At 44.2% G+C, this 25193-nt stretch overlaps 1 protein-coding gene across 1 annotated transcript in view; it reads right to left on the bottom strand.

Moving 5' to 3' along the window:
• Positions 1–16636, bottom strand: part of Gng12 (G protein subunit gamma 12) — a 97624-nt gene extending 80988 nt beyond the window's left edge. Inside the window, exon 1 of the mRNA XM_059257914.1 lies at positions 16575–16636. The gene's annotated coding sequence lies outside the window, so the exon portion shown is untranslated. The remainder of the gene's footprint in view (positions 1–16574) is intronic.
• Positions 16637–25193: the final 8557 nt, after the last annotated feature.

Raw genomic sequence — 25193 nt, 5'->3', positions numbered from 1 at the left:
AGCCAATGAGAGGGCAGAAAAGCAAGGCATATAAGCCTGGGTAGACAGGAAGTCGCACTCCTTGGAATCTGCAGAGTTGGTGAGGTAAAGTTAGCTCGTGGCTTTCCTTATTTCCCTGATCTCTCTAAGGCTTTAACCCAAATTTCTGGCTCTGTGTTTTTTATTTAATAAGACCATTTAGAAATTCGTCTACCAAGAAACCACCGCTTTTTGATATTCTGCAATTCTGACTGACCACAAACTACTCCAGTTACTAGCTGTGTCTCATCACTCTGGACATGTGGTGCATCTGGAACACCTGGAATGTGAGTGCAGTTTACAGATGATTCCAAATCATTTACCTGGCAGGCAGAGCAACCCATGCCTACAGAAGAGCAGTGCGACCACGAGCAACCACTGGGGATAACAGCTTCATCTTGCATTCCTGTGAGGCCCTTTTCGGCCTTGCTAACCATTTCACGGTGTACCCCCTGGGGCACGGTGGTTCTTTTAGCTCTTCACAGAGCTGATGCCTGAGTGTATGAGGAGAAAATTAAGTCCAAGAGTAAGATGCTGCCCCCAGGAACCCTGCAGGCCAGCTCTTGATACTCTGAATGCAATGAGCTGATGACATTTCTAATGCCTTGGCAGGGTCCTGTTCCAGAAGGTGTTCTACAAAGTGGCCGACTAAGCTTTCTGTGCATGATGTGTACAGCAAGTATGTCCTAACGTGAAACCCCAGAAACCACCCACATATCCAGAACTCAGGTGACAAACTAAACCAGCAGCAGCTTACCAGGGCACGATTTATTTTACTGCCACTACAAGAAGGATTTGGAGCATGAGGACATGGCAAAGGGTAATATACACAAGGGCAGATGTGAAGATAGACTAAGAGACTCACACACAGGCTCCCATCTACGTGAAAATGTGAATCTGGACTCATAAGAACACTTCAGTGTACAATGCAAGTTTAGACTGTAATAAAATAATGGAAACTGGCTCTTCTTTCTACTGCTTATCTTTAGAGTCATTATATTATCAATGCTGCAAATTCTTACAAACTGTAGGCTCACAATTTAAATGTTTGACTGATTTTGAAAAGACGTGTTCCTTGTATGCATGATGAATGCTCTCTCTTTTTCTTTTTCTTTTTGTTCAGGGTGCCTTCCTGACAAAGGACATCCATTTACTTGCAGACTAAACATGTAAATTGTTTCTAGTATCTGAAGGCCTCACAAAAATGAATGCTGTATGGAAGCCCATACATTAATGCACTACAGATGTGGACATCTAGGCTCTGTTCCAGACACATGCCTGGCCGAGCCAGCACACCCAGGATGCTTTCTGCCAGTGGTGTGTATTTCTTTACCTTCCTCTCGGTTAATTCTGACTTATTCAAGAAGCTCTTAAACTCAGTCAATTCTGGCTTATTCAGTAAGTTCTAGACACGGTGCTGGCTGCACCACAATTTAGCTCACGGACCTCTCATTCCACACTGGGAAGGAAGTATTGTAATTATCAGCCTTTTTATGGAGGCAGAGTCAGTCGCTTCAAGCTAACAAGTTTGCCAAGGCTGACAGAGACAGACTACTCAGGCTCATTCTCAGCTCACTGTTCTCTAAGTTCTGGCTTGTTCTCACTTGGAAGATTTCACGAGTTAAAAAGTACCAGATAAGAGTCGGGCGGTGGTGGCACATGCCTTTATCCCAGCACTCGGGAGGCAGAGCCATGCAGAGCTCTGTGAGTTCGAGGCCAGCCTGGGCTACAGAGTGAGTTTCAGGACAGGCTCCAAAGCTACACAGAGAAACCTTGTCTCGAAAACCCCCGCTCCAAAAACAAGTACCAGATAAAGTATAGGTATCATGTCCCCCAAATTAAAATCTCAGATCAGTTTTCTAATAGTACCTAACCTGTCCTGTCATGAAGCTCATGACTGGGGAGGAAAACCCTCTCCTTGAGGTCTCTGTGGATGCTGGAGCAGTCAGTGCAGACGGCCATCCTGCTGCAGGCTGAGCATAACGAAGGCAGCACAAACCAGAGACTTAGGTAAGTATGAGAACAAGATATCGACTCAGATGAAGACAGCACACAAGTAAAACTGCACACCAAGAACCGAGGAAGCCCATGAGGGCGTCGCTGGCCTGTGCAGAAAGTCCCCTTCCTAAGGAATTCTGGAAAAATCCCCTAAACTGATTTCATTCATATAATTCCCAGTTAAGTTTTCCACACCACCAGAAGAGGTTTTAACCTTGAAAGTGGGTTGGAAAATAGAAAAAAGAAACATTGGTCCAGCTTCAGGGCTACCTGTGGGGGGCATATACCATGTGCGCACACACACACACATCATTAACTATAAAGCTTTTCCTTCAGAGTCATGGCCTTTCCCAGGTGACAGGCAGGCCCGGATCCCCAAGTTTACTGTAAACAAGGCTGAGGTGGTGAGCCCTGTCACTGTCACCAGTGGATCATTAGAATAATCTCTCCTCACCTCTTTCTGCCACCCAAACCAGTTCACTCTTCCCCAAGCTCCATTTTCACTCCCCTGTTCAAAGACCCTGAGGGGTTTCTTTCCTCTCCTGATTCTGGGGTCTCTTCTGTGTGTGCTTTCTGGCATACGTCCCAAAAGGAGGCAGCCTGAGCTAACAACTTAGTCCCTACTCTGCTCTGATGATCTCCTCTCCCTTCCACCCCTGCCTCTCGGCCTTGGTCTCCTCTAGTCCCCCCAGGTCTCGCTAACTCCGTGTCCTCTAAGGACCTTTCCTTCTCTGGACTAACCTCTAGTCATCTTTATATACATTAAATTCTTATGGAAAGGAAAAGCTTTCTTCTATTACAAGTTTTTTTCAAGACTTTATTTTTAGTTTATATGTTTTGTGTATGTATGTATATACGTACATATGTATGCGCACCATGGTTATGCAGTGCCCACAGAAGCCAGAAGAGGGCACCAGGGCCTCGAATTGGAGTTACAGTTGTGAGCTATCATGTGGGTGCAGGGAAGCAAATCCAGGTTCTCTGAAGAGCAGCCAGTGCTCTTAACCATGAAGTCAGCTCTCCAGCCCCTACTGTAATCATAAAAATATCCATGACAACAAGGGCCATGAAGACTGAAAAAATAAGTGGTATCAAAAACACACTGTGGGGGCGGGTGGCTGGAGAGATGGCTTAGAGGTTAAGAGCACTGGCTGCTCTTCCAGAGGTCCCGAGTTCAATTCCCAGCAACCATATGGTGGCTCATAACCATCTGTAATGAGATCTGGTGCCCTCTTCTGGTCTGCAGGCAAACACGCAAGCAGAATAGTGTATATATAATAAATAAATAAATCTTTAAAAAAAAAAAAAAAAAAGAACACACTAGGGTCTGGATTCTGCTCTCCAGACAGCACCAGGAGCCAGATACCACACTGAAGAGCACCTAAGTTTTCTAGGTCTGCTTCTACAGCTCCTGCTACAGTTTTGAGTTTTTCCTCCCCTCTATTCACTCAGAGCTTGCCTCGTGGCCTCTGTAGTAGTCTTCCCAGCCACTGGCTGACTCTCCCCTAGGTGTCCCCTGACCTCTGACCTCAGTGTCTTTCATCTTCACATGCAAATCTCCTATTCCAACTTCATATAAAGAATTTGGGTACATGGTGCTTAACCTGGGGTGAGCTGACTTGGATTTAAGGATTCCTGTCATCAGCCTCCATCAGCTGTGACTCTGGGTAGAGGTAGGGTAAGGACTAGTTAGGACAACTGCCACTGTTCTTCCTGAGCACAAAAGGAGCCTTTCTCTTCTGTGGTACAGTGGGATTCTGAAAACAGGAAAGAAAACCAGTCTTGGTTTTCTCAACAGTTAACCCAGATGTCTGCAACCAAGTGTGTATGAGTCTTCCTGCACACACCAGCAAACAAGCTAGATACCAGCTGGATGTCCTTCCATTTGACTTACCTCTCATCTCATCTACCTGGAGAGAGCACTGTGTCCCATTCTTAAAGCACACCCCTAAGACTTCAGACTCCGGGCAAGAGCCCCAGGTCCTTTTATCCATGCTTCTGACTGACTGGCTAGAAACAGGTTTTTCACAACTGCTGTCTTCTGTTCAGTTAATTTGCTAGAGCAGTTCACAGAACTGAGGGAACATTTCTGGTTTATTTAAAAGGATATTAAAAAGGACACAGATGAAGACCAGATAAAGGGATGGGTAGCTACAACAGGGCATGTGGGGAGAGACAAACAATTCTCATGCCCTTTCCAGGGGCATCAACTTCCAGGAACTACCAGGAAGCTCTCCAAACCCACTCTTCAGTTTTTATGGAGGCTTCATTCCACAGGCATGGCTGCCAATTAAAGTCACCAGCCAACATAACCTTCTCCTTCCAAGGAGGTTCTGCCACAGCCCTCTGTTCTTGCCACTGGGATGTTTTGTTGTTTTGTTTAGCCAACCCTCATCCTGAAGCTACCTAAGGGCTGCCTACCTTAAGTTATCTCATTAGCATATTAAACACTGTAATTCAAGGCTGACCACTTGCTATTGGATAAGGAATTAGGGGGTTCATCCCTGGAAAGGACTATTTCTCTCACTTTCAGCATTTTTTAATTGCCTGTAGTTCCTTGTCTATGGGAGGGGCACCATGAGAATAATTATATTTGTAATGCATTAAACATTTTTAAACTTCTCAGTTTCGGTTTCTTACGGTATACGCCAACAGTTATTATATATGTCTACAGATTAAGCCAAATAAAAGCCCCATGGGATTCTCAGTTTTTAGGAGTGTCAGAAGGTTTGAGAGACCAAAAGGAAAAAGAATTACACACTGTATTACTACCCATGTCAAAGAGTCGCAGTCACTGAAATGCCTCAGTAAAGGCTGGCTCCTGTAATGCTGTTTAGCCATGAACATTACTGTGACCTGGGACAGTGGTACCACCTATCTAGTCCAAAGTCAGGTAGGCAGGAAGACATTTATAGGATCCTATCCAGTGCTGTACTGTCCATAGCCAAGCCTGGGATACATCAGAAATGTGTATAAGAGAACTCACTGGAGAAACCAATTAAAATAAAAAAGGTGGCTAGTTAAGTATGCAATAAAATAATCTGTGTTTCCCGAGACACCAGGCTTGATGGTCAGAAGAGCTTTATTTCTTTATTGTGTCACGTGGTAGATTAAAAAGATGGGTTTTGAAATGAGGCTTAGTTAAATAATCTTTATTGCTTCAAGGACATCCTTAAGTAACATTTTTTTCACTCTGAACATAAGGTTATAAGGAATATGACTATTGCTCAATTAATAATTAAACAATAGAAGTTTATCCATCACTTCTTTTGCAGCATATTCCAAATGTCAACATAGTGAAAATGCCAAGTAATATTTTATTATTATAGAAACACATCTGAATCACTGGAAAGAATCTGAGACTCCTCAGGGTTTGTGGACCACACTCGGCAATCACCTGCTTTTAAGTGTTTAGCAAGAACGGCTGAACTCCCTCATAAATGACACAATTCTATTTAGCAAGGAGGGTCCAAAAAGCTTTAATGAATAAAAGAGCTTTTCAGTTCAGTCATCCAGATGACACAAGATGGAGCCAGAGAGGTGGCTCTGTCACCCAACAGTGCAAGCTTGACAGCCTGAGTTTGATCTCCAGAACCCACATAAAGGTAGGTGGCGAGAACTGACTCCATAGAAAACTTCTGGCCAGCTTTCATACTAGGGCTGTGATACATGTATGTGTTGACATGTGTCTACACACACACAAGAGAAAAAGTAAAGATGGCACTGTATCTTTTAAGGAACAGAAGGCTAGAAGAAGCTGAAACAAGAAGTTAACACGACACAGGGAGCTTGGCAAAGCAGAAGAAAACAGCTCTGGGGGATGAGCACCTTGCACTAGGCAAACTGCACTCCACATGGCTCACCTGACACAGTCCAGCAAGAAGTCAAAGGTGAGCAGACGGCCAGTCTGGGACATCTGAACATTTAAGTCCCTCATGCAGGACCAGCAGGAGAAAACATGCAGTCAACACCCACTAAAAGAACAGATGAACAGCTCAGAGAAATGAACTACCTCTTACGGTAACACGGACAAGAAGTAATTCTAGAGCTGAACTCAGGCCTTCAAAGGCACAAAACCCATGTTGTTTCCCATAAATCAATGTCTTCAAAGCGGCAGGAAACACGGCCGGGATGGGGTGGTGTGAGTGTTAGTACAGGGAAAGAGGAAAACCACAGCTGGGGGAGGTGGGTGTTCATACAGGTACTCTGTGAAGTGACAGGGCCACACGTGTGCTGTGGGAAGATTAGAACGAGCCACTCCGAGACTACACACAAGGGAGGACGAGAGGAGGCCGTCTGGATCCCAGGCGAGCGACTCAGCTGGTCAGGAGGAAGGGTCTTGGACAAACCTCACAGACTGTCCCCATTCCAAGGCCGAACTGCATGGGTTTGACAAGTTGTACATCCTATTTGGTCCTTACTTTCCTGCACTGCTGAGTATCACTTTACAGTGATACTGATATTAATTTCTCACAGATTTTGCGAGCACTTAAAGAAATAATGCATGTAGGGAAAGGAATACAGTTCTTGGCTTCATAAACATCACTTTAAAAAGGAAAGAGAGGAAAAAGGAAGGAGGTGGAAAACAGGAAAACAGGCGGGGGGAAAGAACGGGGCCGAGAGGGAGGAGGAGTATCTACCGAGTAGAGGCGTGAAGCCAGCCAGTGTCACAGAGATCAGATCTGCCAGCCCTGCTGTGCTTTCCTAACAGAGTAAGAAAGAAGCTCCATGTCGTTCCAAGGTTCCAAGTCGAGGTGACCAGAAAAATGGAGCTGATATGAAGGTGCCCACAGGTCCAAGGTACCAAGGAAGCTAGTGCTGAGGTTGCAGAGGGGGAGGGCTCTGAAAAGCACGCCCAGGTCCACAGTGGAAAAGGGATGGCCAAGTCTCAGAAAGGTACAGAATACAAGGGCAGACACACCTGCGGGACGTGGGGCACTGATAATGAGGCCAGATGGAGAAAGGGAGACGAGATGCTCAAGACCTACCTGTAAAACCACTTCGTTCCCACACTCTCGCCAGCCGAGCATGTTTGGCCCCACCCTGTTCTCTAGCCAGCCATTCCATTCTCTCTACCAAACCCGACAGCTGATGCTTTTGGCACTGGACGTGGGCACACACTGCCCTTGCAACTCTTCTATAGAATCAATGCTTATTCAAAAGTGGCATGTTAAGATCACATTATGAGCATGGCAAAATGGGTTGAGAAGACGGCTAGTCTGTGGGTACCATGCTTGCCACACAGGCACGAGGACCTGAATTCCGATCCCCAGAGCCCATGTAACAAGCAGGTGTGGTGGTATGCCAATAATCCCAGTGCTGGGAGGCAGAGAAAGGAGGCTCTTGGGAGCTTGCTGGACAGCTAGTCTTGCCAGATAGACGAGCGAGATTTTGTCTCAAAAAATAAGATGGAGAGTGTGCTGGCTAGTTTTATGTCAACTTGACACAAGCTAGAGCCTCAATTGAGAAAATGCCTCCATAAGATTCTTAGTTTTTGATGTGGACCACCCCTGGGGAGGTTGTCCTGGGTTCGATAAGACAACAGGCTGAGCAAACATGAGGAGCAAGCCAGGAAGCAGCACCCTCCATGGCCTCTGCATCAGCTCCTGCCTCCAGGTTCCTGCCCTGTTTGCGTTCCTGTCTTGACTTCCTCTGATGATGAACAGTGCTGTGGAAGTGTGAGTCAAATAAACTCTTTCCTCCCCAAGTTGCTTTGGTCATGGTGCTTTATCACAGTAATAGTAACCCTAACTACGACAGAGAGTAACTGATGAAGATATTTAATATCAACTTTTGGCCTCCACATGCACACACACAAGAATACATACACATGCATCAACATTCTTATATACACAAAGATTATTCAAGTTGAAGTGAGCAGTGCCACATTTACCTTTGAAGGCCTGGGTCCCTTACAGCTGTAGGTAGGCTAGCTCTGCCCCAGGCAGCCTCCACATCCTCCCCTGGCCCTGTGAAAGCAGCCTTAGCACCTGTCCCACAGCTCCTGCTATGTGTGTCCACCTCTCCTTAGGTGTAACCTGTCCTACAGCTCTCTACACAGTGGATGCTCAACCAGCCTATGCTAGATGGTTGAGGGGGCCATGGAGGCAGATGGAAGAGCCCCGTGGGGCACGCAGGGCGGGAAGTTTGCTCTGGCGGGAGAAGCTAGAATTAGAGATCGTACAAGAGCTTCAGAAGAACCAAGTGGATCATATGAACCAGACTGAGAGACGTGGGACTACATTACCGTGGAGTGAACTGGTTCTTGGTGGGACAAGCCACAGAGGGTCCTAGGCATCACTGTGGTGTACAGCCTGCCAAAGCACAACCCAACTCAATTACAATGACTTATTCTTTCAGTATTAAATTCACCTTTAGGGGAGGCATTTCCATTGAACTGAGTTATTGGACTCAAATTTCTTCACAACTTTCTCCTCGTGTGGTAATGACAGAACAGGTTGAAGGCATGGACACTGAGGATGGCGACAGCATGGGAGGTGGGAGAATGTCCGAAAGGTCCTGGAACTCACAGCCAAAGAGGCTGCAGTCACGCAGGCTCTTCCCTACGCTGTGCACAGGCCTCCGGAGCGGCACCCACAGCAAGTCAGCCTGAGGAAAGCACTTTATCCTCATTACTTACTCCAGCCTCACAATTTTATGAAGTCATAAACAAGTTTCCAGAAAAAAAAGGGGGGACATCTGTGGTAATGACTTTACAAGGCCAAATGACCGAACTTTGTGACTATGGAAATGGTAAAATGTTGCCGAGCAGAGACAACCCAGCTATTTTTAATCCCCCAGAAAGTCATTCATATCCCATCCCTGTGTCCAAGCTAACAGTCTTGCGCCTGTGAAAATGTTTAAAATGTATTCTTAGCAGACCACTAGGCTCTCCCTAGGGATGTCAACCCTGAAACCTACAACAGGCTTTGCCCACATTGCTGTACCCCTGCCTACCCACACAGTTCATCTTCCTGATGTGATACAATGCCCTGATAAAGCAGCTTAAAGGAGAATGGGATTATTTCGTCCCACAGCTCCAGGTTATAGCTGACTGTGACAGGAATGTCCAAGTGGCTGGAGCACTGGAAGCAACTGGTCATGTGACATCCACAGTCATAAAACAGTGAGCCCACCCACCCCGCCTGACATTCCTATAAGCATGCACCACAGCCCGGGAAATTCCCCCGGGAGTAAGAACCTGGGGAACCATCCCATACACAACACAGAAAGCAGCCTCAAAACACATACCGCCTCACTAACATCAAGCAACTCGTGACTTTTAGGAGAAAATAGGGAACAGAAATATAAGGGAGAAGGAAATATATTGGGGAGGGGGATCCTATCATTTGGTATTCCAGCTGGTTTTACATTTTATAAGTACATGGTTTAACTTTCCAAGTGTTGGAAATGTAACTAAAGACAACTTGGCTCTAGGGTTCCCTTAATGGGGAACGTGTGGTATTCCTAAACTGGTATTTTTTTGCACATCAACCTAGAAGTCTTAGGCAATGGAACTAAAGATGAGGTACCAGCTGTCTGCTTTAACAGGAATTTAAACACATTTACAAGCAGAAATGATAAAGCTTCTAACTCACAAGAGATGAATATCAAGAGTTTTTGAAACTGTAGCAGAATTGAAGAAAGATACTGAAGACCAGGCAATTGATAAGAAAACTTTAGAGACTGTCAAGACCAACCACAAATTCTAAAGATCCGAACTTTGGGTTAGGTTCCCATCTGTCCTGCTCTTCCTCCAGCAGAAAAACTTCAGTTCCTCTCTCCTCTGTCTTCCTTCTTCTCAGATAACCCAAGGAGAACAAAATTCAACATCAAATGAAGACATTATGGCCTTAGTTAAGACAAAACCTAAGAGGGGAGCTTAACACGGGTTAACATTCTGGTTGTGAGTTTCCTGAGTCACAACAGGACTCTGGAATTTGCTAAAGAATTTCAGATCACCCTATTACAAATTATAAGGCAGACTTTTCTGACTTTATTAATGAATCATAAATTTCCTTTTGTAAAGGTGGCCCTCTCTGCTGATTACCTCTGAAAGACAAGAAGAGCCAATGGGATACCTTGTCTGTTAAGGTGTCTGCCACCAAGCCTGAAGACTTGAGGGGTTGGATTCCCAGGACATGTGGTGGAAGGCGTGAACTGACTCCAGAAAGCTGTCTTCTGACCTTCAGACAAACTGGGAAACATGTATATCCCCCATGTGTATAAATTAATAAAAAACTAATAAACGGAAGATTAACTTAACTCTATATAACAAGTTTCACTGGTTGATCTTTTTACTAAGATTTCTACTAAGAATACATTCTGACTGAATACAACTATGCTATGTGTGTTTGTTGCCATTGTTTTTGCAGTTTAAAAAATTGCAGTTACTTATTTATGTTAACATGTGTTTATGTGCACCACATGTATACATGTATTCACAGTGGCCAGGGGGTGGAGTGTGGTTGATATATTGTGCACCCCAATAAACTTATCTGGGGGTCAGAGAACAGAATAGCCATAATATTAAACATAGAGGTTAGGCAGTGGTAGCACATACCTTTAATCCTAGCATTCCAAAGGCAGAGATCCGTCTGGATCTCTGTGAGTTCAAAGCCACACTGGAAACAGCCAGGCATGGTGACTCATGCCTTTAATCTCAGGAAGTAATGGCAGGAAGCAGAAAGGTATATAAGGTGTGAGGACCAGGAACTAGCCTGGTTAAGCTTTTAGGCTTTTAGCAGCAGTTCAGCTGAGATCCATTCTGGATGAGGACACAGAAGCTTCCAGTCTGAGGAAACAGGATCAGCTGAGGAATGGGCAAGGTGAGGTAGCTGTGGCTTGTTCTGCTTCTCTGATCTACCAGCATTCACCCCAATAACTGGCACTGGGTTTGTTTTTATTAATAAGACTTTTGAAGCTACAGTGGAGGACATCAGATCCCCTGGTAGGAGGAAAGGTTGTTAGCCGCCATGTGGATGCTATGAACTGAACCTGGGTCCTCTGCAAGAACAATAAATGCTCTTAACCATTGAATTATCTCTGCAGCTCCAGCGGTAACTGTATTATATGTCATTTGTGTCTAAAACAGCATGCAGCAAAACTAAATCTATCACTAAAATTTCTAATGACTAATCTTTAACGACTTCATTTTAAACTTAATGTGTGCTAAAATTATTATTACTGATGTGCTTAAATTAAGCCATGTACATGTATACACATGAATATAAACATTTTAGGAGGATTCGTGGCCTCGCAACTATGGCTTTCAGGTGTAGAGGCTACGGCTGCGTGACCTGCTCTCTCGGCCTCCCATGCGATGCCCCTGCTCTACACCTCCCACTGCTTCTTCCTGAAAACCTGCTTTCCAGGTCCTCAGCCAGGCCTAGCCAAACCAGGAATTAACTGCTAAGTTTGGGACTGAGGTAAAAAGCCAATGGTATTCAAAGTCTTTATTTCAGTCAGGACTAACAAACTGAAGATAATGAAATGCTAATTTTGAGCTTCCCAGTGAAACGGTTTGGACCTGGCATTTTTAAATGTTAATTATGGAAACAGGCTAAAAACAAAAAAACTACGGCAGGTTCAGAATAGAGATAACTAAATTTTGCATTTAAAGGATGACGATTAAAATATGCTTTCATTACTTCTCAAAAAAATTTTGAACTTTTAAAATAAATTAAGAAAATAAGAAATATTAAGGGACTGGCCTAGGCAGAAACATTCCTGCATGGCTTCTGTGCTTTGCCCCGTATGAAATATACACATGTTTGGTCAATGTTGAGGTCACTGGTTTTGTTAATGGGAAGACACAGTTGCCATTCAACACTCATTCAATGATTACAATACAGAATTGATTTTCTTACAAATAATGTTATGAAATTAGATATCAAAGTTATCAAGATAAAACCAGCATTATTATAAAAGCCATAAGAAGGCTTATATTTGTGTCAGAAAATATTATTGTGATACAAGTACATAATCTATAATAAGCTTCTGACAGGTAAAACACGGTAAATGTTTGTTTGGCTGGTTTTCAGCAGAAAAGGTACTTGGGGAAACAGAGCATTTATAAACACTGTGAACTGGTAAGAAATGTCCCACTGGGGAAACTGGGGTAGGAACAGCAGCAGTTCAAGGCAATCCAAGGCTACACAGAGAGCTCCGAGTCACACTGGGCTAGACCGTGAGACCCCATCTCAAAAAAACAAAAACAAAGCAACTCCCCTAAAAAACTCCAAAAACAGAAGCAAGAATACCTTGAAAACCTCACAATTAACAGAATGTTTCATGGCATTAAACAAGAAGCTTTAAACTCAAGGCTTGTCTAAAGTCAGAAAAAGGCAGAATGCGCACACACACACACACACACACAAATGTAAAAGATAAACTGAGAAAGAATAAAGCTGTTTTTGTTCACAGGTGACACGATCATCTACAAATCTGAAAAAACATCAAAAATCCTCTTGAAGCTAATAGGTGATCATAGTAAGGTTGGCAGACACAAGGCCAACTAACTTATACAAGCCAGCTGCTTTTCTATATAGGAGCAAAGATCATGTTCAATTTCAAATTAAAAACACATTACCATTTGCATTGGCACCTCTCCAAATGAAATGCTGAGCTATTAACAATCTATAAGCACTATATAAGGAAAGCTACAAAACTCTGATGAGATCTATCAAAGAACTGAACAGTCCATGTTCATAGAAAAACTCGGTATTCTTATGGTCACAATTTTCCACAACTTGACCTTTAGATTCAATACAACCACAAAAATCTACTGAATCATTTTATAGATTAATAAACTGATTCTCAAGTTTCTGTGGAGAAGCAGAAGCCTGGGAATAGTCAAATCACTATTAAAGACCAAATTTGGAGGTCTGAGTCTGACTGTAAGACTTAGTCTAAAGCTGTGGTCATCAAGACAGGTTGACAGGCAAAAATACAGACGTACAGAACAGACACATAAACAGTCTGCTCATCTCTGACAAAGAAGTAAAGGAAGGCAATGGCATGGAGAGACTTTTCAACACAATCATTCAAAAACAAACCCAGACACAGACCTCACAACCCTCACAAGAATTCAACACCAATGACAGACCTAACCATAAAATTAAAAACTATAAACTAGAACAGCAGTTCTCAACCTGTGGGTCTCGACTCCTTTGGGGGGGGGGGTCACATATTAGATATTTACATTATAATTCATAACAGTAGCAAAATTACAGTTATGGAGCAGCAATGAAACAATTTTATGGTTGGGGTCACCACACCATGAGGAACTGTATTAAAGGGTCTCAGCATTAGGAAGATGGAGAACCACTGAACTGGAGGATAACCTAGGAACATGTGGGAGCACTTGGGTAGCATACTGGTTAACACCAATTGAGAACTTGACAGAATCTAAAATCGCCTCCGAGAAGGGCCTCTGGGCATATCTGTGGGGATTATCTTGGCTATCCTGCTTGTGCTAACTAAAGTGGGAAGACCTGCCCACTGTAGATGGCACCATTCCCTGGGCTGGGATCCTGGACTGTATGTATTCTCCACATGCATTCATTGCTCTCTATCCAAATTCTGGGTGTGATGTGATCAATGGCTTTGAATTCCTGCTATCCTGACCTCTGCACCATGATGGACTACCACAGCAACAGGAAAATACATGACAGGAACAGCAATGGCTTCTCAGAAAAAATCAAGAGACGATCCAGTGAAAGAGAACTGATGAGGCTCCCTTCATTAAAATGAAAAAAAAAGGAATGAAAATACGTTCGCTCTCCTAAAGACTATGCTATGAGAATGGAAAGAGAAACCACAGGTTGAATGAACATATTTGCAAAAGAAACTTCTGATAAAGACCTATTATCAAAAAGAAAAAAAACTCTTAAAATTCGACACTTACCTAGGGGTCCAATGCCCTGGATTTGGTCCTCAAGACCTTAAAACCTTTCAGCAATAAGAAAACAACCAGCTGATCTACTGCACACCTACTAGAATGTCCCCAGTCCACAACCCTAACACCGCCAAAGGCTGATGAGGACGCAGAGCAACAGGAGCTGATGAGGGACACGCAAAGTGGCTTAGACACTTGTGAAAATACTTCCTAACCTCTCACAAAATGAAATGCAGCCTTACCACACAATCCAGTAACTGTGCTCTCTGGTGTTTACTCAGATAAACTGAGAACAATGTGTGTATGGATGTCTGTACAGTTTGCCCATAATTGCTAAACCCTGAAAGCAACCAGAATGTCCTTTAGTAGGTGATAAACATCCAATGCATATTACTAAATGAAATAAACCATTTTGAAAGGTTACATATTATTGCAATCTCAACTAGTGGTTATTCTGGAAAAGGCAAACTACTAAGACAGTATAAACACTAGTGGTTTTGAGGGTGTGAGCTGAGGGAGGATGAACACATAGAACAAAGTACTTCCAGGGCATGCAACTATTGTGTAGAATACTACAATGGTGATACAGGCTATAGATTCTTCAAAGCCCATAGGAAATGCAGCACAAAGAGTGAACCCTAACCTCTCTCTGTCTTTTTTTACAAATACTACAACTTTTGGTGGTGGCACTTAAAGAATTAAAAAAGCTCAGTATACCCATAAACCATAACGTAAAACAGACTCTGATGTAATAAAATAATGTTCCTGGGGTTTCCAAGAGCATCCCTAACTATGCCACTTCACATGAGCAACACTCCAGGGTTCCCTCAAAAACCTGGAAGCTGGTTAAATTACATTATCTTACCGCTGAGAGCAAACACGTCAGAAGTGCTAATGTAGCTGCTTCCCTGGTCCCCGCGCGGCCCTGCCTTGCTATGCAGAGGAAGTGGTCTTGTCAAAACTGAGTGGCACATTCCTGAAGGGAGGGAGGTGAAGCCTAGTGACTGATGCTGTGTCCTGCTAGCTAACACTTACCGTCTTGGAATAGAAGTCTGACAGCCATTGAGGATCTATGGAAATGGACACGGAAGAGAGGGTTTTGCTTACTGAAGAACACACAGCGCCAAACATTGAAATTGGGACTTAACAAGGCTAAAGATGAGGGAGCCAAAAAGAGAAATGGGAAAAGGGAACCTTAATTGAGAAAATGCCCCTGCCAGATTGGCCTGTAGGCAAACCTGTGGGGCGTTTTCTTGATTAGTGATTAATATGGGAGGGCCCAGCCCATGGAAAGCAGTCTGAACAAGCCGTGGGGGACAAACCAGTAAGCAGCACTCCTCAATGGCCTCTGCATCAGTTCCTGCCTCCAGGTTCCTGCCTTGAGTTGCTGCCTTTCCTGGATAATAGACTATAAAAGCTATCAGCTGAAATAAACCCTTTCCTCCCCATGCTGCTTTTGGTCATGGTGTTTTATCACAGCATTAGAAACCCTAACGAAGTCCCCAGGAGAAGGGCACCTGCTCTGGTTTCTGGGATGAAACAGTTCATGGGCGTGACAGGTTAGGGAATGCCTAGTTCAGCAATGTTAGCCCAAACACTCGCCCGCACTGGCCAAATAGGCCTGTATGTCATCGGCACTCCGCCTTCCAGCTCATGTTTCACAAGAGCAGAGAGCTGCGTCTCTGGTCCCACAATGAGGATCATCTGGAAACACCGAGTTCATCCAACCACGACGTCTTAGAGAAATGAAAACCTACCTATAACTAGTACCCAAACTGAAACACTTCCAGACACCACAGACTATTTTTAAAAAGAAAAGGAAGAAGTTTGTGAAGGAAGCTCCTCCCATGACTTTCAAGCTCAAGCTTCTCCAAACACCTGGGAGGGACAGAACAGGTGTTAACTTCAGCTGACAGATGAGGAAACAGAGGGACGGAGAGGCCATTACGACGTCAGGTAGAAAGCCAAGTCTAGTCAGAAAGCACTCAAAGTGGGGGCCTCAAGAGAGCTCTAGTCCAGCCTCACTGGGCAAGAGTTGCCTTCTGAAAGCGGGAGAAAGTTGGGCCTTCCACTTGACCACGGTGAGGCAGGTGAGGACAGGACTCACTCTTCCTCGATGTCCAACACGGACATACAACTATGCACATCTAAATTCTAAATTGATCGAGTGAACAGAGCAATGCAGTCAACGTCTTAGCAACACTGGGCATATTTCCAGGGCTCAAGAGACACGGGTGACAGGTGGCTCCCACCAAGCTAGGCAGAATGGACGGTTCGGGACCGGAGGGTGCCCTTCCATGCAGATGCTGCAGCTTGGACCCTGTGGTACAGGGCTGTCACTGCTGGCACCTGCAGCAGAACTGGGAGTCCAGCAACTGCTTCCAAGCAGGTCTGTGGACACGGGCAAAACTGAACCTCCATTCACTCTCTTTAAAAAGGTCCTTCTGCAGCAACATCCTAGGATTCTGCTCACGACCCGAGATGGGAGACTGTTGAATCGACCTATCCTTCTACCCATATTGGCCCTTTATCAAATCAGACCAAAGGTCATTAAGTGTTTACTACTTCCTGGAGCATCAGTCACTAAATCCAAATTAAATAACATGTTTTAATTATTCCAAGGGTTAACATCTGAAATGGTCATAAAAAGACTACTCACCAGAAAAGCCAGCTGGAAATAGAGAAGAGGCTCACCCCAATGTCCTTCCCATATGAACCTATGAGGAAAAGGTTGCAATTTAGGGCCAGAATAAACAAAACAAAACAAAACAAAAAACAAAACACACACACACACACACACACACACACACACACACACACACACACACACACACACCATCTTGTTTCTCCAGAAGAATGAGTCTGTTTCCTTCCGCCACAGAATGGAAATAACATGGCTATAAGGTATGAAGTAATGCCTAAGCATAGGAGGCCCCTTTTCCACAGAAACTGTAACCATCTTTTTTCCCTCTAGCACAGAGTTGTGACCTCTTTCCTCCTGGCCTTTATCTCCACCCATGGAAAACATCTTAAGCAGAGGCTGTATCTACCACCTCTTGGAAGATTAATGTAAGAGTGTGGTGTTTTGAATGAAAATGGCTCCCATAGGCCTATGTTTGAATGCTTGGTTGCCAGTTAGTGGAACAGTTTGGAAAGGATTAGATGGTGTGGCCTTTGTTGGAGGAAATGTGTCAGCCTTTGAGGTTTAAACATCCCACATCCTAGGTGTTAACTTCAGCTGACCTGAGCACAGACAGGTCGTTATGATGACAAGTATAAAGCCATGTAATTTCAGGAGCCAGTAGAGATAATGGGGGAAAGGGAAGATGTTAAAGTTGTATCTCCTCTTTCTACCTGCTGCCTATGGATCAGGATGTAAAGACCTCGGCTACTGCTCCAGCGCCATGCTGTCTGCTTCCCATCATGATGATCATGGACTCACCCCCTGATAATGTGAGCAAGCCCCCAATTAAAAGTTTTCTTCTGTAAGTTGCCTTGGTCATGATATTTCTTTGCAGCAATAGAATAGTAATTAAGCAAAGAGTATGTTTTAAGAGGTAAGTAGTGGCTTGTGCCTATAATCCCAGGACTTGAGAAGCTGAAGCAGGAGAGTTGCCATGAGTCTGAGGTTAGCCTGGCCTTCATAGTGAGTTCCAGGACAGTATGGGTTAAAGTGGTTTGGTGATCTGCTCACTATACTATACTGAGGAAATCCAAAATCAGAGTTCAGTGCCAATGAAAACACAAGCCTCAAATCACTGGGCTAAAGGGAATTATTTATCCTGGGAGAATTCAAAGAAGGCTGAACTGCCGCAATTTTAGCATCTTCCTTTGCCCCTATTATCTCTACTGGCTCCTGCAATTACATTAATTAAGCTTTAGTTAATTAAAATGGCAATAGGAAGTGCCAAGCACAGTCATAAGCACACTGGTAATTGACTCACACCTCACGTAAGTCGTTTCTATTTTGCAGTAAAAGACACCTAAGCATGGACAGGTTAAGTAACTTCTTCAAGGTCACACAAGTAGAAAGTGGAAGGGCTGAGATTTAAGTCCTGTCAGGCTTCTATGCTGCCAGTACGCAAGCCCCTTTTTAATACTGACGATGGACATTTAAAAGATCATTAGAAAACATTTCAGGGACGTGCAACCAAGAAGAAAAAAAGAACTGGGCTTTCTTAGCAAACAGTTTCCAGACATGTCCCTAACACTCTTCCAAATTGCCAGCTTTGAATCTTTTCTGTTTGGAAGTTCCAGGGAACGTCAATCTTTTAATTTTGCCACTTTCCCCAACATTTACTCTTAAACTCCCTCAGCACTGTTTTCTGGTAAAATAACCAAAAAACCCAAAGACATTATCCACCAGCAAAACTGCAATTACAGCTGGGTTCCTAGCAAGGGCACCTTACAGTAAACGGACTGAGTGGGTCCTGGTAACTCCAGTCCTTCAAGTTGCTATAAACCGGTTAACATGTGACTGCACGGAACTGGGCTCTCAGGAAAGCACAACCTGCCAGGAATGGTTCTACTTTCTCTTCCTTGGACTCTGTGCTGTAGATGTTGACTCTGCTGAGCCCCCGGCTTTAGAATGCTTGAAAATACTTTCTGTGTTTTATACACCATCTTGTGACCAGTAAAAGACAATCTTCCAAAGGTACAGAAACTAAAACGCACATCAACAACACAAAGAGCCTGAGGTGGTGTGCTCCCATGAACGGTGTGTCATCCTTTGGGTAAGTCACTATACCTCTCTTAGGCGTACTTTTCTCTTTGGTAAAATCTGCTGCACTTTCTTTAGAAGGTGGCAATAGCTGGTCAAGAATAGGCACATGGATGGGTATGGTGACTCATCCCTGAATCCTTAAATTGGAGAGGCCAAGGCAAGAAAATCAATAGTCCAGCCTGGACTACAAAGTCAGTTCCAGGCCAGCCTGGGCTACAGAGACAAAGTTGTAAAAAAACAGGAAGGAAGAAAGGGAGGGAGGGAGGAAGGAAAGGAGGGAGGGAAAATAAAACAAATGCCACACCTTCTCATAATCAACTGTTATAAGAAAATTTCAAAACCAAGTTGTATCCTTGAGATTTCATTTTTAATTTTTAACAGGTTTGTGATCATAAAATTTCTAAAGGACTACCTACATTCAGGTTCTTCTGAAACTTTCTTGCTCTCCAGAGAACAACACATATGGATCAAAAACTCAAGACAAGAAAAAAAACCTTTGTTTCAAAAACTAAAGAAAACAAAATCAGCCTGCCTGGTCCTGAACCTACGACTGCAGACTTCATGTGAACACAAAATACTCCAAGCTCTCTTCTTCATAGCTATGGATAAATATGTTGGGCATAAAATTCTTGTTGCGCATGAAAGCCATTTCTAGTAAAATGTAGAGGTCCACATGGCCCTCAACGAACAGTTTGCTCCCAGGCTCCACGTCACAACAAGGTGGTCGATAGTAACAATGTCCCAGAATTCCAAGATCCTCAGTTTTCTGTAAAAGCACTTCCTAGGCCGACCTGGCCTCGGAGCCTCAGCCAATGGCACTCTGTACTCGTGGGCCTCACCTGTGCTGAGCTGTGGTGTTATTGTGTAGAAAAGAGAACAGAGAGAGACATTCTTCCTGAGGGCACTCTGTTTTGTATTTATACAGCAGGATGCAGCAACAATTTAAATATGGAAGTTTCTGGTTTGACCCCACCCCTTTTAAAGGGTGGATTACACAAGTCCCAGTAAGTTTCAAGGAAGAGGCTAGCAAAGAACATGGACGTGGGCTGAAAGGCTCCTCTTCGACCTCATACATAGATGAAGAAAACAAAACATCACCTGACAACTTCTGAGCAGCCAGAGGCTGAGTCTCTCCTGTCTCTGATCCCTGACGCAGAGACTCCACAGGCCTCCCTACCAGGTTCTCACACTGTTCCTTGCTTGAGCTTCCCAGGGACACTGCCTTTGGATCACACCCAGAAGGGTTGACTCCACAGGTCTGGGTGTGGTTGGGTGTTGTGATTTTTCAGTCACTCCCAGCGGATGCTAGCACACAGACAAGTGTGTGACCCATACCCTGGGAACATTGCTTCAGAAAAGCTGTTGGACCCTACTCCCTCTGAGCATTGTTTTCTTCCTAACAAAACAACACTTTGAAAGGAACACCAAGTCAAAGAACTCTTAGCTTTACTGCAGTGAAGGGCAGCTTTCTCGGTGTGCAGTCTTCCCTCCGCCTGCCCACACAATAAAGATTACAACACAGAGTGAGTAAGCCCGGAACATGCTTCCCAGCAGAAGGTAAAAAGGAATGCTCTGAAAGGGTAGGAAGGGTTGTGTACCGAGAAGTAGTCTGTGACAGACTCCACTGCCCTTTGGACTTCTTACCGTGGCGTTCCCATCCCCAGAGCTCCATCTGGCTCCTCCTCCTTGACACTAGTTAGTTCCAGATCACTCACTCTCAGGGACCACGCCTCCTCCCCCTTCCTCCCCTCTCTGGCGGCTGCAGCTGGCCACCCTTCCCAGCCTCTCCCTAGGTTTCCAGGTGGACCTTCACACCCATAAATACCTTCAGGGCAGCAGGCAGGGAGCTGGGCGGGGAGAGGGTGTTTCCTAAGGCTCTCCTTTAGGCCAAGCTCTTGCCCATTCAGCCATTCCAGGCAAGGTAAAGCCAGGTGACAAAGCGGGACTGAGCCTGCCCCCATCATCTGCAAAGCTCCTACTTCTGGGGGTTGACTTGATAAGACAACACAAAGCCAGGAAAACAAAATGAATGGGGTTCTAATCCTATCTCTGCCATTTACCTGCTAGCTTTATGACTTTGGGCAAATAGCAGAAGCTATCTAGAAGTGCCTCAGTTTCCCTATCTGTAAGGTTAATGTTTTGACCCAATTCTTCCCAAAACTTTTATCCAATTCTCAGTTATATTAATTTAATTAAACACAAATTCTCTAGACACAGAGACTTCTTTATACTATAAATATCATAATTTATACTTTATATTCTATAGATTTATATTCTAGAAACACAGCCTGTCACTAGCAATGTAAAGATGAATGAAAAAAAAAACCCACCACTGAATTCAAGAGAAAAAAATATATCTAGAAGAAAGACAGAAATATAGGCAAAACTACCTAGCCCAAGGTAATCATTAGCATACTGGTTGACTAGCTTGCTACAGTAAACACAGACAAGAAAAAAAAAAAATACTAATGTGACCGGAGATGAGTTAAAACAGAGCAAAGTCATGCTCAGTAATTTACAAATTCTGATGGCAGGCACTTTTACACGCACGCACGCACGCACGCACGCACGCACGCGTTTGTGCGCCTCAGGACAATCTCGAGAGGAGCAGATGCTGCTAGCCTCAGGTCACAAATGAAAGGTCTCGGGGTTAGGGAGGCTAGAGTGTTAGAGCAAGGCTTCCGCCACTGGCTCGACACTAAGGCATGCACGTCCATCTTCTGTCACGCTGCCTCGGCCTTACCTGTGACACCGTTCCTGACTCCTCCAACCCCTTCCCCAGCCAGGCCCAGGCCCCCCTGCACTGTCCTTACACTCTTTGTTTCCAGATCTTGTCTCCCTCATTAGCTTCATGGACCTCAGGACAGAGGAGAGCAAATAATCACTGGTGTTTCATACACATCTTCTTAATGTATCAACAATCCACAAAATGAGGCTGGTCAAAGAGGCAGAAACCCTTTGGTTAATTTAAGGAAAACTTCTCAACAGTAAGGCATTAACCTCCTTGTGTCCTCAACTTTATGCTAAGTGCTTAGTATGCCTATGCAAGAAACTCTAGCAGAAAGAGGAGGCATAGGAACAGACCTGCCTATTTATTTCTAATAAATAAGAATATTTGTGTAAATGCAATTGTAAAATGCAATAAAAATGAATTCCTATAAGCTGGACAATATGCAAATCCAGTTTAAAACTGGATTTAACAGCTCAACATTGATGGTGAGGCTGCTACACAGATTACTAACCGTATCGTCTCAATTTCTGTACTTATCTTTGTTGTCTGCTGGAAGGGCTGGGTGAGGCTGATGTGAAGGCAGCAGGCTGGACCAGCTAAGCCTGCCACACAGAGGGCAGCTGGCTAATAATGTTCACGGAGAATCTGTATACCGGGCACTGCTGAATCTCATTATTCACTCCTTTCAAATCTACAGTCTACATGTGGGGTAGGTGCTACTGTCACCTCCATTTTACAGGAAGTGAAACTGAGACAAAATGCTTCAAATGCTTCTGAGACTGGAGGACTGGTGAGAAGCACAGCTGGCCCTGAACCTGGACAGGAAGGGTCTTTAAGGACTGGACTGGGGTGATTTCAGGGAAACCCACTGTCATTCAGGAAGTGACCATTCAGATCTTCATTTCAGAGAAATCACCTGATGACAGAAGAATGCAAAAGTCAGGCACGAGGCAGAAGCTGTTTAGTAAGTGGCCAGGGACAGGGTTGTGTGGGATGGAGGGAGGCATCGGGGAGAGAGAGCTCCAGATAACTCGGGAGTTCAGATCCTGACATCCTGCAGGGAGCGGCAGGTCCTGAAATGATCTAGAAAGAGGTAAAAAGAAAAGCAGACTCAAAGGGGAAGATGAGATCAGCTTTCAACAATGTTTACCTGAATGTAATTCTCTTGGCAAAATCTGTGCCCCAATCCCTGAGTATTTTGAGCTCAGGTATCCCCTCTTTTTATCTGGTTCTGCCAAACTACTCTCCTCCTCATATGCTTTGCTTTGGTACGCTTAAAATGGTTTTAAAAACAAGAGTTAAAATAGTTTAAAAAAAAACTTTCACCCTTTGGCCATACATAGGTCATGACCAGGGTAGGGTACAGGCTCCCAGCTCACTACAGCTTATCTGTGAACAGCCATTTCTCTATGAAGTCTTGTTGGCATTTTCATTAAACCTAGTATCTTAGTTACTGTTTTCTTACTGTGACAAGACCCCATGACCAAGGAAACTTATAGAAGAAAGCGTTTAATTGGGGGCTTGCTTATAGTTTTGGAGAGTTAATCTATGATCATCATGATGGGAAGCAGACAGCATAGTGCTGGAGCAGCAGTTGAGAGCTTTACATCCTGATCCATAGGCAGCAGACAGAGAGAAAGACACTGGGCCTGGCATAGGTTTTTGAAACCTCAGAGCCCATCCCCAGTGATGCACTGGCTCCAACAAGGCCACACCTCCTAATCCATCCCAAACAGTTCCACCAACTGGGGCCCAAGAATTCAAACATATGAGACTATGGGGGCCCATTCTCATTCAAGCTACCACATGGCAAGTGTGTGTGTGTGGCTTATAACTGCACCCACAGCCTTTCACATGCTACGCAGGCACTCTCAATGAACTTTATCCTAGTCTTATTATCTGGCTCTTTGGACTTCTCCCTTACTCCTGCAATAAGGAAGGAATGAAGAAGGAAGGAAGGAAGGAAGGAAGGAATGAAGAAGGAAGGAAGGAAGGAATGAAGAAGGAAGGAAGGAAGGAAGGAAGGAAGGAAGGAAGGAAGGAAGGAAGGAAGGTTGGTTCTTTTTATGCTCAGCTGCAACCAGTTTACTGTTAAGCTTGGGATGCCTTTTGCTCACCCAGGTCTTGGCAAAAGTATCATCTTGCACAGAGGTCTTTCCTGAGGTTTCACTAAGGCAGCTCTCCTATTCTCCTGACAGCTACCTCTTACCCCTCACTCCCAGTTCTATGGCCTTCACAGTACTTATCCTGACCTGAATCAATACTGTTAGTGTGGTTTTACTAAGGAACTGTTCATATCACATTTAGAACCATATCTCTACAGACCAGACAACTGCTCTGTTGACTTAAAAAGATCATTTGTGTATTTAAAAGGATGAGGACTCGGGGTCTTTGTCTAATTCATAGACATTTAGTAGCAAAGGACCAAGGGAGACATCAGAGGAAAATGTCGTCGCCTCCCCTGAATCTCCTCCATTAGCTAGCAGACCACCTGATCTAGTGGGTGGACACCTCTCTTGTGGCATTTTTCATATGCTATTGTCAGGGACAGTGAGCCAAGCAACATGGACCCATAAAAAATATACCAACTTCAGAATCATATATATGTGGATTCAGACCAGCAATGTCACTATCACTGATTATTGTACCTTTCCAAACCTACTTCAAACCTGTAAATGGAGCTGGGGCACCCTACCTCAGGTTCCCAAAAGGAGTAAGAAAGTGTCCTAGCACATGCCTACCACTGGCACTTAGGTAGTAACCATCACCTTTGTTACTGTCAAGTTTACTGTCAGCAAAATGTATTCTTTCAACTAGGGTTCAACAAATGCATTGAGATTAAGGTGGTAGGCATGTGGGACCACGGTGATCACAGCATCTGTATGGAAAGAGTTAACACTCAAGCATACTTTCTATCATGCCCAGTACTTTAGACAAACCAGTTGCTCCTCTACGCCTAAGACAGAGATAGTCATTTGCCACTTCTGATACTAGGATGACTCTTCAGGGAACTTTCTTCCCAAGATGTTCAAAGCCCAATCCCTGGAACCTGTGAACGCTGCTACAGGGCAAACCAGACTTTGCCCAGGCCTTAAGCAAAGAAAGCAAGCTATGGGTAGACTAAATCTACTCAATATAACCAAATAAGCCCCAGAAAAAGAGAATTTTCCCTAGCTAGGGAAAAGAGAGCAGGAAGGCCGGCAGGGGAAGTCTGCTAATGCTGGGTTTGAGGTGTCAAGCCCAATGGCATATACCAGAAAAGTCTCTAAGAAGTGAGGACGGCCCCAACTGAGAGACAGCAAGAAACAAACTTCAAGGAACTGAAGTCTAGCAACAGCCCAAAAGAACCTGAGTAGATTCTTCCCAGAGCCTCCTGTAAGAGCCAAGCTGGCTAACAGTGAGACACAACAGTCACATACACCTTCTGACCTACAGAACTGTGAGATAAAACATCTGCGCTGTCTTAAGCCCGGTTTATGATAACCTATTACAGCAGTCATCTAAAACTAACCCTCTCATGCTGATGTTTGATATGGTTTAACTGACAGCATTTCTTTTCCCTAGTGGTCCAGAGGCATATTTTACAACTGACAGCATCTTAGATGAGTTGAAATATAGGGTTAACTGTTTTGTAAATGGACAGTAGATTAGCCATCAGGTAATTCAGACTGCAGGCTTGAGTTCTAAATCATTGAGTATACTTCCACAAAGCTCCCAATGGCTAGAATATACCATAAAGGCCAAAGGATGCTGCCCAGGCCAACATCTAACATGGGATCCCAGACACAGTTGAACAAAGACCCAAAGGTGCTTACCCTCAGAAA

This window comes from Peromyscus eremicus, chromosome 3 (genome assembly GCF_949786415.1).
Source record: "Peromyscus eremicus chromosome 3, PerEre_H2_v1, whole genome shotgun sequence".
Lineage (NCBI taxonomy): Eukaryota > Metazoa > Chordata > Mammalia > Rodentia > Cricetidae > Peromyscus > Peromyscus eremicus.
The sequence above is the reverse complement of the archived record's forward strand: the minus strand, read 5'-3'. Positions and strand labels throughout refer to the sequence as shown.